Source organism: Leopardus geoffroyi, chromosome B4 (assembly GCF_018350155.1).
Source record: "Leopardus geoffroyi isolate Oge1 chromosome B4, O.geoffroyi_Oge1_pat1.0, whole genome shotgun sequence".
In the NCBI taxonomy this organism is placed as follows: Eukaryota; Metazoa; Chordata; class Mammalia; order Carnivora; family Felidae; genus Leopardus; species Leopardus geoffroyi.
This window is the reverse complement of record NC_059341.1, coordinates 96381384-96398226: the sequence shown is the minus strand read 5'-3', so window position 1 is coordinate 96398226 and position 16843 is coordinate 96381384. Positions and strand designations below refer to the sequence as shown.

Here is a 16843-nt window from a genome sequence, read left to right as displayed (position 1 = left end):
GGACCGTGAGATCGTGACCTGAGCCGAAATAGGCCGCTTAACCGACTGAGCCACCCAGGCGCCCCTATTAATTCTTTTTCTTGAGAGAAAGACTTTATCTTAAAGGTAAAAGAATAAAACTATTTATGTATATAAGGGACAACTCAAGTACAGTTTATTTAAATAATGGACTATGAAGTAGGAACAGTGTCGGAACCAAGTGTTCATAGCTCAATTTTTATCACTCATTGGTACAAAGGGATGAAGCAGAGAGCAGTAGAAAGAACTACAAAGAACCACGAGGGAGAGAGGATTACCTTGAGTTGTATAGAGCAGAGCAATGAACTTTGGTGGAAAAGCAGGCCAATTCAAGGCGATCTCAAAGAAGACAAAGGAATACTCACTTTGACTTTGGTTTCCCTTCTCTGTCTGATGTCCTAAGGGCTCATCATTGGCTGAACCCAGCCAGAACCCAGAGGGTGTGGAAATCATGTTGATGCAGAGGATAAGTCAGACTTCCAAGATAGAGAACAGAGTGCAGAAGTTTGGCAAGTAGAGTGGAAGATGCATTATATACAACTATAGCTTTCTTTTCAAGAGATTTTTCTTTAGCTCCATTGAAAGAAAGGATTTCTAAAAGACATAAATATACATTGTATATTTATTTAAATGGAAGTCTCTCTCTACATAGTATCGCCATTTATTCCGAAGTCATTTAATGATTTATTCATTTTGGAAAATATTTCGGACATATATAAGAGGGTTTCTATAGAAAGAAGAGTTATATAGCTAAAATACAGCTTAATATATAAAACATTATGAAAAATGAATCAAAGTCCTTAGATGTTCTCTCTATTCACATTCTTTTCCTCCTCTGCAGAGGTAGCCAGCCTCTGGAATCTGGTGAATATTCTCATTCATTTCTTTGATTGTTAATATTTATCTTTACCCACCCAAACAATATATAGAATTGTTGTTGTTCAGTTAGTATAATTCAGTTATACAAGATGCATACATTCTAGAGATCTGATGTATAACATAGAGCCTATAGGTAACAATAATGTTTTGTGTAACCAAACATTTGTTAAGAGGGTAAATATCATGTTGTGGTCTTACAAAGAAAGAAAGAAAGAAAGAAAGAAAGAAAGAAAGAAAGAAGAAAGGAAAGAAGGAAGGAAGAAGAAAGAAAGAAAAAAAGAATAAAGGAAAGAAGGAAGGAAGAAAGAAAGAAAATAGGAAAAGAAAGAGACAAAGGAAAGGAAAGGCAAGGGAAGGGAAGGGGAGGGAAAGGAAGGGAAGGGGAGGGGAGGGAAGGGAAAGGGAGGGGAGGAGAGGGAAGGGAAGGAGACACCAGAAAACTTTGGATTGAGGCGATAGTTTCATAGGTGTAGGCATATGTCCTAACTTATTAAAATGTATACATTAAGTTTTAACTCAATAAAGCTGTTAGAAAACCTTATATAAATGATATCACATTTCATGAATTAGTTTGAAACTTGGTATTTTTCACTCAACATTTTAATTTTGGGGCATATATGCCCCAGGTTGGTATGTTTAACACTCTTTCTTTCTACTTCACTTTCATTGTCCCATAATTTTCTGTGACTTAATGATGCAAGTCCACTTATTGTTCTCATTAGAATCCTATGATTTTAAAAATCAGGGTGTTCACTGTAGTCATGGTTTTCTTTATACTAGTTTCCTTATCAGAATGCATGCTGCAGTAGTGGAGATTAATGAATTGTAACTATTTTCTTTTTAAGAGATTTACCTCAGAAGAGAGGAAGCCCTAAGTAAATTTTATTTTCCTCTATCCCTATCTGCACTTTCAACCTTGAATGTGTTAACCTATGCAAAATACTTGGAAGGGAGCCTGGCAGAGGGTAAGTGCTAAAGAAGCGTCATCTGAAGGACGCTGGAGCATTAGGATAAGGAGCCAGACTGTCTGGCTTTGAATCTCCACCGTGCTGCTTAATACCTGTGTGGCTTTGGGCAAGTTACTCAGCCTTTCTGTGCCTCAGGTCCCTCATTTGTAAAATGAGGGTATAACAACAGTCCCTACCTCACAGGGTATTTTGGAGGATTAAATGTGTAATTGAAAACATGCAGAGAACATAGAATGCACCCAGCCAATAGTAAGTGGTTGTGTTTGTTATTTCAGGTTCCTTGGACCCTTGCTCTGGACCTCGTGCTCTTTGGACCCTGCATTCTCTGCTGTCTTGGAACTTGGATACACCAATTCTTGCCAAGGTTGTAGTGAGTTGATGAGTCACTCCGTTCCGTGGTATTTCCCTTTAACACACTTGTGCTGAATGAGCCTGAAATATCATGTCCTGAGGGTGAGCATGTCTTCCCGGCACTGATCGAGTGGCACCACACATCTATTTCCAGTCTAGGGGACACCATCTCCATCCCTCCCCCTTCCTTCACAAGCGTTATGACATGGAGACTTTGTTGTTTCTTTTTATAGGAATATACATTTTTGTTGAAAAAGCTACTAGCAGTGAGTTGGTGACATGACCTGAACTTTTAAAGATTTGTTTCTTTCCTCCCAGCTTAATGCTTCTTCCTCATATAACTTGTATTTCCTCTAGCTGGAGGTGGTGGGTGGGAAGCAATGTTGTGAGCATTGTTCAGTTGGAGTGCCAGCCTTTCTCACCTCATGGAGCTTTCGCCAAGTCCAGGGAGGTCTCACACATATGTTCTTGGATCCGCTGTTCCATGACTCCTTTGTTCCAGTGAGCAGCACTAATCTGCTGCCACCCTTGCTGCCCATTTGCTGGTAGCCCACAGGTCCCCTGCTCCCCTCCACCCGGGCTCACACTAGGCACCGACCCAGCAACGGCACATAGTTCCTGGAATCTGGCTTTATTGAAGCTCACTCTGCTCACTCAGCCCGGCTTTGTCTCCACTTGGGCAGTTTTTCTTTCAATGCTCTGCTTTTCTTCCTCCAGTCTGCTCTCTTTTGGGGAAACTCAGTCCCGTGTAATGGAAGCACACTGGAGCCACAATTGCCGGCAAACTTTAAGTTCTTTCCTACAAAGCTCCTGAGCCCCACCTGGATTAGGGTCTTTGGACGTGCCATGTCAGGAAAGAATCTGGGCTGCTCAGGGCACCCTGGAGACCTCTGGAGTGCAGTGGCTTGACTCTTTAAGTTATCCCAATGGGCTACTCTTTATACCTAAGTTAAAAGCAGTTGCTTGAGTTTCCATGAGGGTATGGCCATCATTTTGGAAGCAGAAAAACCTAGAACCTGTAAAGCTTAAAAATGACAATTATTTGAATATTCAAATAAGAGTGTTCTTATGAAACCACATGAATGAAAAATATCAGTGATGAAAAATTTAGAAATCACTATTATATAAAAATCTTAGACTGTGTTTTGTCTCTAAGGTATGAAAGGAATTTTGGAGCCTTTATAGTTTACAAATATCTAAAAAGACTGATATAACACTGTTCCCTTCATCTTGTTGCATACTAACACAGTATTCTTTTGCGTCACAAACTTTATTGAGACTAGTACTGACTCTTGCCAGACACTGTTCTATAAACTGAGATACAATGATGAACACAAGGAAACTCCTTTCTGTCATGGAGCTTATGTTCTAGTAGTTTTAGGATTTGATTAGACTACATTCTAGAGTATTTGGGAATCTAGTCATTTCACATCTAGAAAAGATGGCTATTCCTAGTGTGAAAGTGTATAATATGAGAGACAACTGTCCAGTTGGGGACAAAGAGCAAAAATATGTTCACAGTCTAGTTGGGAAGTCAGATGTGGGTATAGCGAATACATAATATGGAAGGTGCTATGATAGCATATGAACAAAGTATAGCTAAGAACAATGGACATTAATCAGATTTCACAAGAGGATAAATTTAGGCTTTGATAAACTAATAAATGAGTTTTAGAAAACAGCACAAGACTGGACCAGACTGCAGTGTTCCAGGGCTGGAAATCAAGGAGACATCCAGGGAGTAGTTATAGGATAGCTAGGGGCATCTGAAGCATAGAAGAACATTTTCAGACACCAGATTCTCACCAGAGGGAGAACCTTCCTCCTGTAGGGTCAGGGATAAAGACAGGTCATCTAAGGGTCCTAATATCAAGGAGGAGGGTGGAGCTACCAATAATGGTGGAGCCATTATTATTTACCTAAAATAGTAAAAATATTCAGAAGCTCAGTTTCATAGGTTGAGAAGCTCTGCTTCCTGGTTAGGCTTTGTGTCATTGCGAAACAGAAAGAAAAAGTTGATAAAATAATTCAAGTTCTTACTAATTGTAAGCATTATCAATAACAGAAAGCTCTTGCAAGTCAATGTTTATTAAATGAAAGTTACCCACTAATTGTGATGATTTAGAAGGATGATATATGAGTTCCTTTTCCAATTCCCACTTAAGAAAAGGAAAAGACTTTAGTCAAGTTGGATGGGGTCACAATAGGGCAGGAAAACTTTATTCAGCTCCAGAATACTCTTAATTTAGTTGTAATGGTAACATTGTCTTTCATACATGAAGATGAAACTACTGAACCACAATAAGGAGGGAATCATCTTTTGAGGGTTCCCCTAACCATGCCCTCAAAGGTGAGGCAGCTGGGTCGATACTCTGTCATCATCTGACGGCTAACATGAGGGCTACCAAATACAAGTGTGCAAGGTACTAGGGACGTAAAGAGTCATAAGATGTGGTGTAATGGTCCCACCTTTCATAGAACTTCAAATCTTGAGGGGTGTGTGGGTGGTTCCGTCAGTTAAGCATCTGACATCAGCTCAGGTCATGATCTCATGGTTCTTGAGTTCGAGCCCCGCATCAGGCTCTCTACTGTCAGCATGGAGCCCGCTTTTGATCCTCTGTACCCATCTCTTTCTGACCCCTCTTCTTTCCCTCTCTCAAAAACAAATACACATTAAAAAAAAAAAAACCCTTAAAATCTTGAAAGAAGAACATAAGATAAAAAAAAATCAGTACTATGTAGGATAGGGTTAAGGTACAAACTAAAGTTTTGGGTCACAGACCAGCTATCATGCCCATACACAAACCTGCGTTCTTCTTTGATGGAATAATGTGTAAGCAACTAAGGCTAGATATTTATTCAAACTAGAATCAGGACAATTCACTGAAAATCAGTTTCCAAAAAGTCAATTTGTCAAAATTGATGAATTCTGGAAGATTTTTTCAAAGTTTTAGTTTTGCCCTGGGCTTAACATCTCAGCTATTTTACTAAGGATTCATCTGTTCAACTTAGCTGGATGCTAATTTCGTGCGTATTTTATAATTTGGATACCTGGTATTGCTCAATGCTTAATGCTTTATCCGTGAATGGGTGGTCTTTTCTTAAACCCAGTTTATGGCCTTCTCTATTTTGGTAGGCTCGCATTCCACCCCTGAAATTGCCCTCAAATGGTTGCAACCAAGTTTCCTATTATCTCAGAATATGAAGCTGACAGTTTCCTCCAGATGGTCTTTTGGTGGGTTTGCCGTGTGCTGAAATAGCTTTGAATCAATTGGCTTTCAACAAATTAACCCAAAGCAGGTTCAAATGAACCCAGAGCACTCCAAACCACCTCTTAACTATCTATATCTTAATGTTTATTTATTTTTGTGTGTGAGAGAGACAGAGCGTGAGCAGGGGAGGGGAAGAGAGAGAGGGAGACACAGAATCTGAAGCAGGCTCCAGGCTCTGAGCTGTCAGCACAGTGCCCACAGCAGGGCTTGAAGTCACTAACCCTGAGATCATGGCCTGAGCCAAAGTTGGACACTTAACTGACTGAGCCAACCAGGTGCCCCATTAACTATCTTATCTCTTAAAGTGAAGTCTTCATTTCCCTGAATTATAAAGTTAGAAACCACTTAACTTATTTTTTAGTGATGTAACAACTTTCCCATTATCTTTCCTCCCAGTACTGATGATAAATAGTAGTAAAAATAACTCTTAATATATTTTTTAAAGCTTCCCTTTTAATTCCTTCCAGGAAAAGAATCCTGGATCTAATATAATCTAAACAAGCGCTAAACAGGTATCAGAAGCTTAGATTCCGGTCCCTAAACACTTAAGTAAACTTTTAAAATCCTTGACACTCAAATATTTCTCTATAAAATAGAAATAAAACATCAGCCTCTACCTTCCTTGTAAATAACATAGTAAAAAGGGAGTGGAGGTGATAAAGTAACTACTTTGGAGAAGAGTAGATTGATAGAGCTTCACTAATGGTGACCAATTTGATGTATTCCAATGTAATATTTACCTAGCACCTCTGCTCAAGAAATGGTGTTATGGACTATTAAAAAATTTTTAAAAGTGGCCAAGACACAGATCTGACCCAGGAATAATTGTTTTAGTCAAATGAACAAAATAAATACATAAAACTACAGGGCCCAGTACAATAAGGGCTGAAAGATAATAGAAATGAAACACATTGTTGATTCCAAGAAGACAAATTACACGGGACATGTGGCCGGAAGACCAGAAAGTCTTGAGTAGATGAAAAACAGAAAGGGCATTTCGAGGAAGGGCACAGAGTTGGAAACCATAGCACCCATGTGTAAAAGGTGTGTTCATGGGGGGAACAGGAAATGGTGGTGGAGATTCATTGAGGGGCATAATGTGTAGGGATTTCTGCTGCATTTGGCAGCAATGAAACACTGAAGGTTTTCAAATGTAAGAGATGAAATTCAACAATATAGTTAATCTGGCAGTAGCGTTTAGGGTAATTTGGAGAGGTGGATAATGAGATTGAGAGTATAGCTAGGAATCAAAGGAGTTTCAAGTACTGAGTGGCAAAAATGAGACAGCAGACAGAACGTGGAACCTCTTTCCCAGTGCTAGTCAGAAGCCTAGTGACTATAGCCACACACAAGGAATGGGGTGGGACAAAGGGCAAACTCTTCAATATGCCATACAAAGTCCCTTCTAAACTGGCTCTTAACTGCTTCCTTAGCTTCATCTCCCACCATCTTCCTGAACTTGTCTCTATAGCCATATGGCACCATGCACATCACCCCAACCATACCGTAAGGACCTCAGTACCCCACTCTGCTTTGCTTTGCCTTCTGCCAGGGGCACTCTGGCCACCACCTCCCCCCCCCCCCCCCCACCGCCTTCCTCTGTTGAGCTAACTTCCCCTGGTCCTCCTCTTTCCACTCTCTCCTTCTTCCACCCTTTTCTTACACTGATTTAGAGGGTTTCTTTGTTAATTCCATATCCTCCTACAGATTTTGCACTCTGGTGTAACTATCTGTTTTCTTGTTTTTCTTTTTTTCTCTAGACTATGAGCTGTGGGAAGCTGGGACCACTTGATTGAGCAGCTAGCACAGTGAGTGACACTGAATAGATGATCACTAAATGCTCGATGAATGGAATAATGACCAATTTAATACAGTACCTCAAATGTCTATTCAGAGTTGCATTTCCAGTATTTGCATAGACAGAAATCATGATAAAAAAGAAGACAGAGATGTTTGGCTGGTAAGCCGAGGCAATTATCGGCACACACACATGTACACACATGCATACACACACATCTAGCAATATGTTTACAACAAATACACAGTGGTTGATTGCATATTTAATGTTTATTTTGTTTAATGTTTATTATTATTTCTTCACTTTTGAGAGAGAGAGAGAGAGAGAGAGAGAGAGAGAGAGTGCAGGCAGGGGAGGGGCAGAGAGAGAGGGAGACACAGAATCTGAAGGAGGCTCCAGGCTCTGAGCTGTCAGCTCGGAGCCCGACGTGGGGCTCCAACTCACAAACGCGAGATCAGGACCTGAGCCTAAGTTGGTTGCTCAAATGACTGAGCCACCCAGATGCCCTGGTTGATTCCATATTTTAGATGTAAATGCTAGGGGATGGCAAAACAGAGGGATGTCTCATGGGGCCATTAGTCACGGAAGGCTTCAGATCCGCTATAACAATTTGGGGGAGGAGGAATTAATGATTGAAAAAAGAGAACAAAGGAGAAAATAGGGTCAGTGATGTGCAAAGAGGACCATTTAAGGTTTATGTGTTATTGAGACAGGAGAGGCGAGTATGTATTCTTTCAGATCTCTCCTGTTCTTCCTAAGGTCCAAGTAAACAAAAGGAAGACCAAAATGGGAGCGGGAAAATCTATTCAAAGCCATGAAACACAGACATCACAAAATTGTTTCAGCAACATTTTATTGTCAGAAAGATTGAAAAGATAAATCAGCCAGGGGCTGCCTGGGGATTATGTTATGGGAGTTTGGACAATCAACTAACTAAGAATTACTCCAAGAGGCATATTTGTAGTCATTCCTTGCTAGGGATGAAAGAGGATGATGTAAGCTTCAAGAGTAAAGTAACGTGTGATGAATTTTGGAAGAAATAAGTGGAAAAAAATAACAAGAACTTCTGGCTTGATGTTCCAGGAATACAGCTAAGCAGGCCAAGATTTTATTAAAAGAAAAAAAAAGTGCATATTACAGAAATGAGAAGACAATGTTGTGTGGGTAAAGAAGCACTGTGATATTTTAAGCTGGCTGAATAAAATAGAACATGGCAATGGAAATATGAATCAAAGGCACAGAAATGGGGACTAGAAAAATCCAGATGTAGAATGTTTTTTTTTTTTTCTGGGAACAGATAGAAGTTGATGTTGATAAAGGAATTTACTGTGAACCTGCTTTATAAGGGAATTTATAAATTTTGAGGAATTGGTTGACTTGGGCTCACGTGGTTAGCATACTGGGAACATTGCATCTAATGCAGGCTTAAAAATCTTAATCTTGAGGAGGAACATATTTATTCTAAGCCTTTCACATATTTGAATAGAAAACATGAGATAAAGATAAACATGAGATAAAGAGAAAATGGAAAAATCAGAGGTAACAAAATTTGAGCCTGCCTGTATTTTGTAGAAGCAGAGGAAGGAACTCTTAAAGGGAAAAGTAAAAATAATTTTATTGCTTTAAAGAGAGAACACTCATTCAGAGGGACTGGAGGACATAAGGTATGGGGAAAAAAAATCCCAGAATGATATAGTATAGCAACTGGATTCTTATGTTGTAGCCACTAGCCTGCTAGAAGGTACTATCTGTTTTAATGTGTTTTTTATTTTTTATTTTACAAGAACCAAAAGGACATTGCTATAACTCAATTTAGATGGCAGCATTATATTGGGACAAAGCGTCCAAGAAGTTCTAGTCTTGCAAGGGCAAGATTCCATAAGAAAAAGATAAGATATGGAAAGAAGAGAGAAATAATGAAAATTGATACCATAACTATGTTCTGAAGGGGACAATAAAATTTAAAATGGAGCACTGGGGAAAGCAGTCTGGCTGAAGCCCAAATTGTCAGGAAAAGCCTTTAGAAAACCAAAGGATTCAGATGGGATGATGGGTCAAGTCTTATTTAATATCCCAATGTGTATTAGTCCAGTGGGCAGTAGAAAGTTAAAGAATCTGTATATTTAGACAGAAAATCCCATGATCAAGCACCCACAAGTTAACTACCTTCGCTTTTAAGTGGGTACTTTTGTACCCTGAAATGTGATGTGGGATGCCAAGTCAGTAGGTCACACATTCTGTAAGCACTTGGGCAATGGTGCTGGCTGAGGTCATGCAGGCAAGGAAGGCAAACCCATATTGGGAATACGTATTGATTTCAGTCAAGATAAATGGCTACATTTCTGAGAATGAAAGGAGTCGAATGTAATCAACTTGGCACCAAGCTGGTCTGAAGAGTTGGTGCCATACTGGAGGCTCAGCATTGGTTTCGATTGCTGGAAGGTTTGGACTTTCGGCAGAAGTGGTATTTAATCAGCTGTGGCGGGTGGGATCCCACGCAATCAGGCTCATGCTTCCAACTCTGCTTGGCCAACTCTGCATGCCACAATTCAAAGCTATTTCAGCACACGGCAAACCCACCAAAAGACCATCTGGAGGAAACTGTCAGCCCACTGTGCCAAGAATAGGTGGTCTAGGACAAGGTTGCTGATGTTCATTGGAAGTCATTCTATCTACTTCTTTATTAATTAATTTCATAAAAAGATGTATGTGAAAGACTTTTTCACGTACATTATGTCCTCCAATCCCTCTGAATAAGTGTTCTCTCTTTAAACTAATACAAATATTTTAATTTTTCCCTTTAAGAGATCCTTCATCTGCCTCTAAAAAACATAGGCAGGATCAAATTTTGTTACCTGCATGGTGGATAACATGCAGTGCTTGTCCCCACTCCCCTTCCCGGACCTCGTTGTCTTCAGTTTTGTTATTTATTCTTTATGCCCTATTTATTCTTGCCTTACGCTTCTTCTCTTTCCACAAAAAGTGGATGACCAGGTAGACAATCTGAAGCCCTATTTATTGGGAGGATTTCCTTCCCCACTTACATTCAGGGCCACCTGTTTTTGGTGTACAATCACTTATTGAACCCGTCAGTCTGTGGAAACAGGCTTGGCCATTTTTTCCTCCTCCATTAGTTGATCATAATGGACTTCCCATGAAGCAGCAGGTGCAAGCTGGGGGAAAAGGTGCTGGAGGGAAGGTGAGGGCACCTGCTTTACAGCCTGCTTGCAGTTCCACCAGCAGCTGATCCCAGGTGTACCATTTCCATTGTATGGGATGCTGTGGGCCCACCCAGCCTTGTGATTTGGCAGATCTGGTAGGACTCAGCTTGTGATGGACCAATAAGTCAACTCTCTCACATCTTTTCTGTGGGAGAAGAGTCCCCTAATTCACTTGTTATTAGGCTCTCTGTTATTAGCAGCTGAACATAATTTCTAACTGACAAAAACCTGATGTTTTGCCACATGCTCCTCAAACTGTGTTGTATAAGCTACTGTCAGTCCACAAACTTTGCTATCCGTTGCAGTAAAATCAGAAACCAGCACCAGAATATAGATCAATTTCTTTACTAAGCACGCTGTAAAGACATTTCCCTCCTCCTCCTGCTCCTCCTCCTCCTCCTCCTCTTCCTCCTCCTCCTCCTCCTTTTTCTTTCGGCGGTGGGGGGGTGGGGGGTGGTTGGGAGATGTTTTCAATGAAGGGAGCAGTATGTTGATTACATTGCAGCATAAGCTCTTTATCTCGTAGTGGACCAGCAGCAAGCAGTTTGGACAGAGACACCTTCAGTAGCACCGATCTAAGACTTACATCCCCCAAAGTGTAACTTTGAGACAGATGCACTTGGTTATAAACAAAAATCTCTTCATTTAATTGTTGATTCTGTTTTGAAATTTAAACCTGTGATTATTGACTGGGGCTACTGCTAAGTTTTCTTTTAAGTAATCTCTTTACATCACTCTCCTGGTCGTGGATAGTGAAAAATTATTACACAAGATGTGGTTTCACAGACTTCTGTAATCACAGCAGTGCCTGACATTTTGTTTACTTCAAAGCAGAATAAAAGCCTTTCATTACGTGCTTCTTTTTATGCTATTTGTCTATCAAACTTTGCTGTACCACAAAGCAACTGTTTTACACATAGATTCTGCTTCAGTTTCACAGTGGAGATTGAATTATATGGTTTAATAAGACATGTAGGAAGGGTTCTTTCATTATTGTTCAACTCCCCCACTGCCTCCATACCCTACTCTAGATCCCATTGTGTTTATCAGAAGATGTTTTGTACGGGTATCAGTAAATAGGCAAAGATGAGTAAACCTTTAATGGCAGTCTTTATTAATACTAAAATTTCTTAGTTAAGCCCCAAATGAACCACTACAGCTCTATCTTTATCTGTAGGAAATTGTGGAATAACAACCAATAGCTATTCACTGCTCTAGATACCATGGTTCTAAACTTCCTTGTGAAGTCAAAAAATAATCTAAGTTCACATTATTCTTGGGAGCATTTTATTCTGACTGTATGCACAGCTTTTCTCACCATGTAAATTCAATTGGCATTAATTCCATTAGAAATTTGGGGGTAGAAATCTTTCCTTCTCGAAAATGATTGAATGGTACAATTCTCGTAATCCTTGTAGTCTAAGGAGGACAGCCTTCAAGATACGGCAAGGATAATGCTTTTTAACTACAGACCTTGATTTCCTTAGCCCGACTTTCAAGGATATGTACTGTTTGAAGGAATTCTATGACTGGTAAAGTAGAAGATATTTCTGCTAGATCATCTGCAAATTAGTGGAGAATGCTAATATTAAAAGGGACAATAGCTGGAGTTTTTTCACCTTTGAACAAAAACTGTCTGTGACACCTGGGCATGACTAGGTTAGCATCTTAAGTTCCTGCGGAATTAGAAAGGGAAAGAAAGTAAGGAACAAATACTCTCAACAGTGAATAAACCTGAAAGAAACCAGGAAAGAGAGAAGGCCAGGTGGGAGAGAGGGGTTGGAGAGGGTAGAACTGAAGAAAACCTCACAAGTGGGACTCAGAAATAACCAGGTTTCTGTACTTTTTCAGGTCAGTCCTTTGGGGGTGAATCAGGCTCTTTCCTGTCTCATTCTCACTTTTCTTATTCTAAGTTAGTGTATATGCATTTAACTCAGTTTGTAGAAGGAGAAATCATGTCACCTTTCTATGCTTTTATTACCTTATAGGTATATCTGATATTAAAAATATTTAAAAACTGGTATGGCATGGGCACTGGCTAATCAGAAAAAACACTACGGTCCATCAGAATGATCATAGGCCACAATAAAGTGTCCATATAATTAATTGTCCAAAAGAACCCAAATGAGGACACTTTTGAGAATGAAATGAGGGACTATTGATAATTGTGCCAGGATGGGAGGCATAGACTGAGACCATCCCAAGAAAACTGAAATGTACAGCCACTCTAGTCATAAATAAACAGTAAGACTCCACTGGTATGTCCTGGTTGAATAAAATTAGAAGATTGGCTTGGGTCTCTTTCAAATATGTAACATTTTATATACCTACTGAACATATTTACTTTAAAAAAATTTTTTTTAACGTTTATTTATTTTTGAGACAGAGAGAGACAGAGCACAAACGGGGGAGGGTCAGAGAGAGGGAGACACAGAATCCGAAACAGGCTCCAGGCTCTGAGCTGTCAGCACAGAGCCCGACGCGGGGCTCGAACTCACGGACCGTGAGATCATGACCTGAGCCGAAGTCGGCTGCTTAACCGACTGAGCCACCCAGGCGCCCCTGAACATATTTACTTTTAAGAGTATTTGATAAATTTATCCACAACAGGCATGTAGATCATGTTGCTGAAAGAATACAGCCCTATCCAAGGAAAGAGCCTATAGACACAACTACATGAAGAATGACAATGGGATTTAGATTCTGCTCTACCCTAAGCAGATACATAGATATAGATGTAGGTATAGCTACAGATATAAAAATAGACTGATATAGATACTCAAAAGTACCATAATATTTCTTATGCACTTTCTATGAGCCAGGCTTTTTCAACTTTACAAATGACGAAATTGAATTATCAGAAAGGTCGATGATGTGACGACTGGGCACATTGCATACAGTTGGTATGTGATGAGACTGGAGTTTATACTCCTTAATGATATGTGACAGAACCTCCCCATCCTGGGCGCCTACCTTATTGCTTATGCTGCTGTCTTGCTTAGAGTCGTATAGAGTAGAGGACAGACAAATAAATCTACTACTTATAATTCCATATAAAATTTGCTGTGACACGTGGAATGGATAGAGGTAACTAAATTGCATGGGTAAGGGAAAACTTCCTTCCTGGAAGAGGGTGGTTCAAGGTGAAATTTTAGGGATTGTTAGGAAATGACCAGATACAGAGGGATCTGTGTGTGCAAAGACACCCAGTGTGAAACCCTGCATGACATGTTGGGGGAATTACGAGTATTTTGGGATAGCTAGAAGTGAGGTGATGGATTGTGGGTTGAGCTAATTAAGGTGACAGCATCATGTACACCTTCAGGAGTTATTTCAAAGGACTTCTAGTATAGTAATAGAGTGATATATTCATATTTTAGAAAGATTTTTCTAGCAGAGGTGTGGGGGCCAAGTTGGTGGCAGAGGAATCACTTACGAATTATAGGAATTTTGATGAGAAACTAATGTCTTGAAAAATGACCCACCACCATTTTCCTTACTTCCAAAGCACTAAGAATCATAAGTGAAGAGCAAAAAAACAGAAGAATAAGAATGGCACCTTAAGGAGCTAGGTTATTAAGTGGGAGAGACAGCTTGGAAGTTTCATAGGAGACAAGGAAATCAAGAATTTGGAAGATGAGAGAAGGGGAGAGAGGGAAGTAGGGAAAAAGAGAGGGAGGGCTGGGGAGGAAGAAAGAGGGAAGAAGGGATGGAGGGAAAGAATTGCTCACTTCCCATCTTTGACTTATCCTTCGTTTTCTTTGCCCAATTGTCTGTCCCTGCAACTACTCTCAATATTTCTCCCTTTGCTTCCTTCTGTCGATTCACATGGTAAATACAATTACCTCAGTTTATCTGTACTTTTAAAGAGGGGATATTGTTGCAGTGAGACAGGAGCAAACTGGAAAAGTCACCGCTGAGTTGTGGACTTGTTGACAGCTTCTTTTTATCTCCTCTACTCTAGAGGTTTGGTGTCCTACTTGTCTTTGAGAAAGGTGGTAAGTGAAATTGAGGGAAGGAAAGGAAAGACATTTGGTGAATGTAGTGATTAACTATTTTTTTTTTTTTTTAAATTTTTTTTTTCAACGTTTATTTATTTTTGGGACAGAGAGAGAGCATGAACGGGGGAGGGGCAGAGAGAGAGGGAGACACAGAATCGGAAACAGGCTCCAGGCTCTGAGCCATCAGCCCAGAGCCCGACGCGGGGCTCGAACTCACGGACCGCGAGATCGTGACCTGGCTGAAGTCGGACACTTAACCGACTGCGCCACCCAGGCGCCCCTGTAGTGATTAACTATTAACCAGGCTGAAACCACTTTTGCCCTTCACTATGCTTCTTGAATCATCTTCTGTCTTGCTTTCTTGCCATTGCTAGTTCAGTTTTCTTCTCTGACCCTCATTGTTTAAGGTTTTGTCTTTCTGTATGTTCTTATCTTTGCTCTCTGTTTAATGTGACAAAAGCTGCCATCTGTATACTAGCCAGACTATTTTCTTTAGCAGAAGAAGGAAAATAATAGTTTTTGTTAATAAAGAAAATAAATGTTTACCATAGATGTTGAAAACACAATGCTTATATTTAGGTTGAAGTTAAAGGTGCCTGGAAAAACATCAGCAACTGAAAACGTTTACTATATTTAATGCATCTTTGTGTGTGTGTGTGTGTGTGTGTGTGTGCGCGCGCGCGTGTGTGGTGTGGTGGGGGGTGGGTGGTAGAGTGTGTGCTCAAAAACAATGCTTAACTCTGTCATCAGGGAGACAAAAATACAGAATCAGCTTTTTTATTTTTTTTATTTATTTATTTTTTAATTTTTTATTTTTTTTTCAACGTTTATTTATTTCTGGAACAGAGAGAGACAGAGCATGAACAGGGGAGGGGCAGAGAGAGAGGGAGACACAGAATCGGAAACAGGCTCCAGGCTCTGAGCCATCAGCCCAGAGCCCGATGCGGGGCTCGAACTCACGACCGCGAGATCGTGACCTGGCTGAAGTCGGACGCTTAACCGACTGCGCCACCCAGGCGCCCCCAGAATCAGCTTTTTAGAGCTATAGAAAGAGAACATTTTTTTTTTTACTCTGATCTCTTTGTAAGGATAAAAAGCTGAAGGAAAGAAAATGTAAGTGAATTACTTATGGATATGAGAAAATTACCCTTTCAGATGTACTAGAAAGTGTGAAACTTTTATATTATCGTATTACATTTCATATAGGGGGTATTTTGAATGGTGTATTAAAAGGTAACTTTCAGTTGAAAAGTATGTAACTTGCAAAGGATTGTTATCTTAAACAAGATGTTTGAATGAGACTTAAATTCATTTATTAGGGCTGTCAGAAGAAAGTACAGACTAGGTAGCTCAAACTATAGTAATTTATTTTCTCAAAGTCCTAGAGACTAGAAGTCCAAGATTAAGATATTGGCAAGGGTGGTTTCTTCTGGGGCCTCTCTCCTTGGCTTGTAGAGGGCCATCCCCTTTCTGTCTTCACATGGTCTTCCTTCTGTGTCCTGATCTCTTATAAAGATAGGTCATATTGGATTAGGATCCACCCTAATGACCTCTTTTAACCTTAATTACCTCTTTAAAGACCTTGTATCCAAGTACTGTCACATTCTGAGGTCCTAGGGGTTAGGACCTCAGTATATGAATTTGGCTGTGGGGGGAACTGAATTCAGCCCATAACAATACTTATGCCATTTTTTTTTTTTTTTTTGTTTGGGGACACATTTATAAAAATAGTAGGTAAATCTATACAAAGATAGAATTTATACATAATAGGTAACAAGGTTTATAAATAATTTACACCAATCTTTTTAGAAATGCACTGACAGGGGCACCTGGGTGGCGCAGTCGGTTGAGCGTCCGACTTCAGCCAGGTCACGATCTCACGGTCCGGGAGTTCGAGCCCCGCGTCGGGCTCTGGGCTGATGGCTCAGAGCCTGGAGCCTGTTTCCGATTCTGTGTCTCCCTCTCTCTCTGCCCCTCCCCCGTTCATGCTCTGTCTCTCTCTGTCCCAAAAATAAATAAACGTTGAAAAAAAAAATTAAAAAAAAAAAGAAATGCACTGACAAAATGAAGCAGGCCTGGACAGAATGTCGAGGAAAGTTAGAAGAAATAAGTGAACTATGATGGAAATAAGCAGGAGAGAGAAAGAGAATGACTAGTAAAGAAAAACAGAAGATAAATAGAGGTAAGACTATAGAAAGTGACCAGGAAATAGAGAAGCTTTGTTTGTACATTTGTGGCTGTGTTTTTCTAATAGTGATATTGGAAGTGTTCCATGTGGTTCAATTTATTCTATTAATAAAACCTGATGATTTAAGACATTAGAAAGAAGGAATGG

General features: G+C 40.0%; 1 long non-coding RNA gene across 1 annotated transcript; it reads left to right on the top strand.

Moving 5' to 3' along the window:
* Positions 1-1890: 1890 nt before the first annotated feature.
* Positions 1891-9181, top strand: LOC123591612. Its single transcript, XR_006709427.1, has 3 exons — positions 1891-2229; positions 7249-7296; positions 9071-9181. It is a non-coding gene; the product is annotated as an uncharacterized LOC123591612 (long non-coding RNA).
* Positions 9182-16843: the final 7662 nt, after the last annotated feature.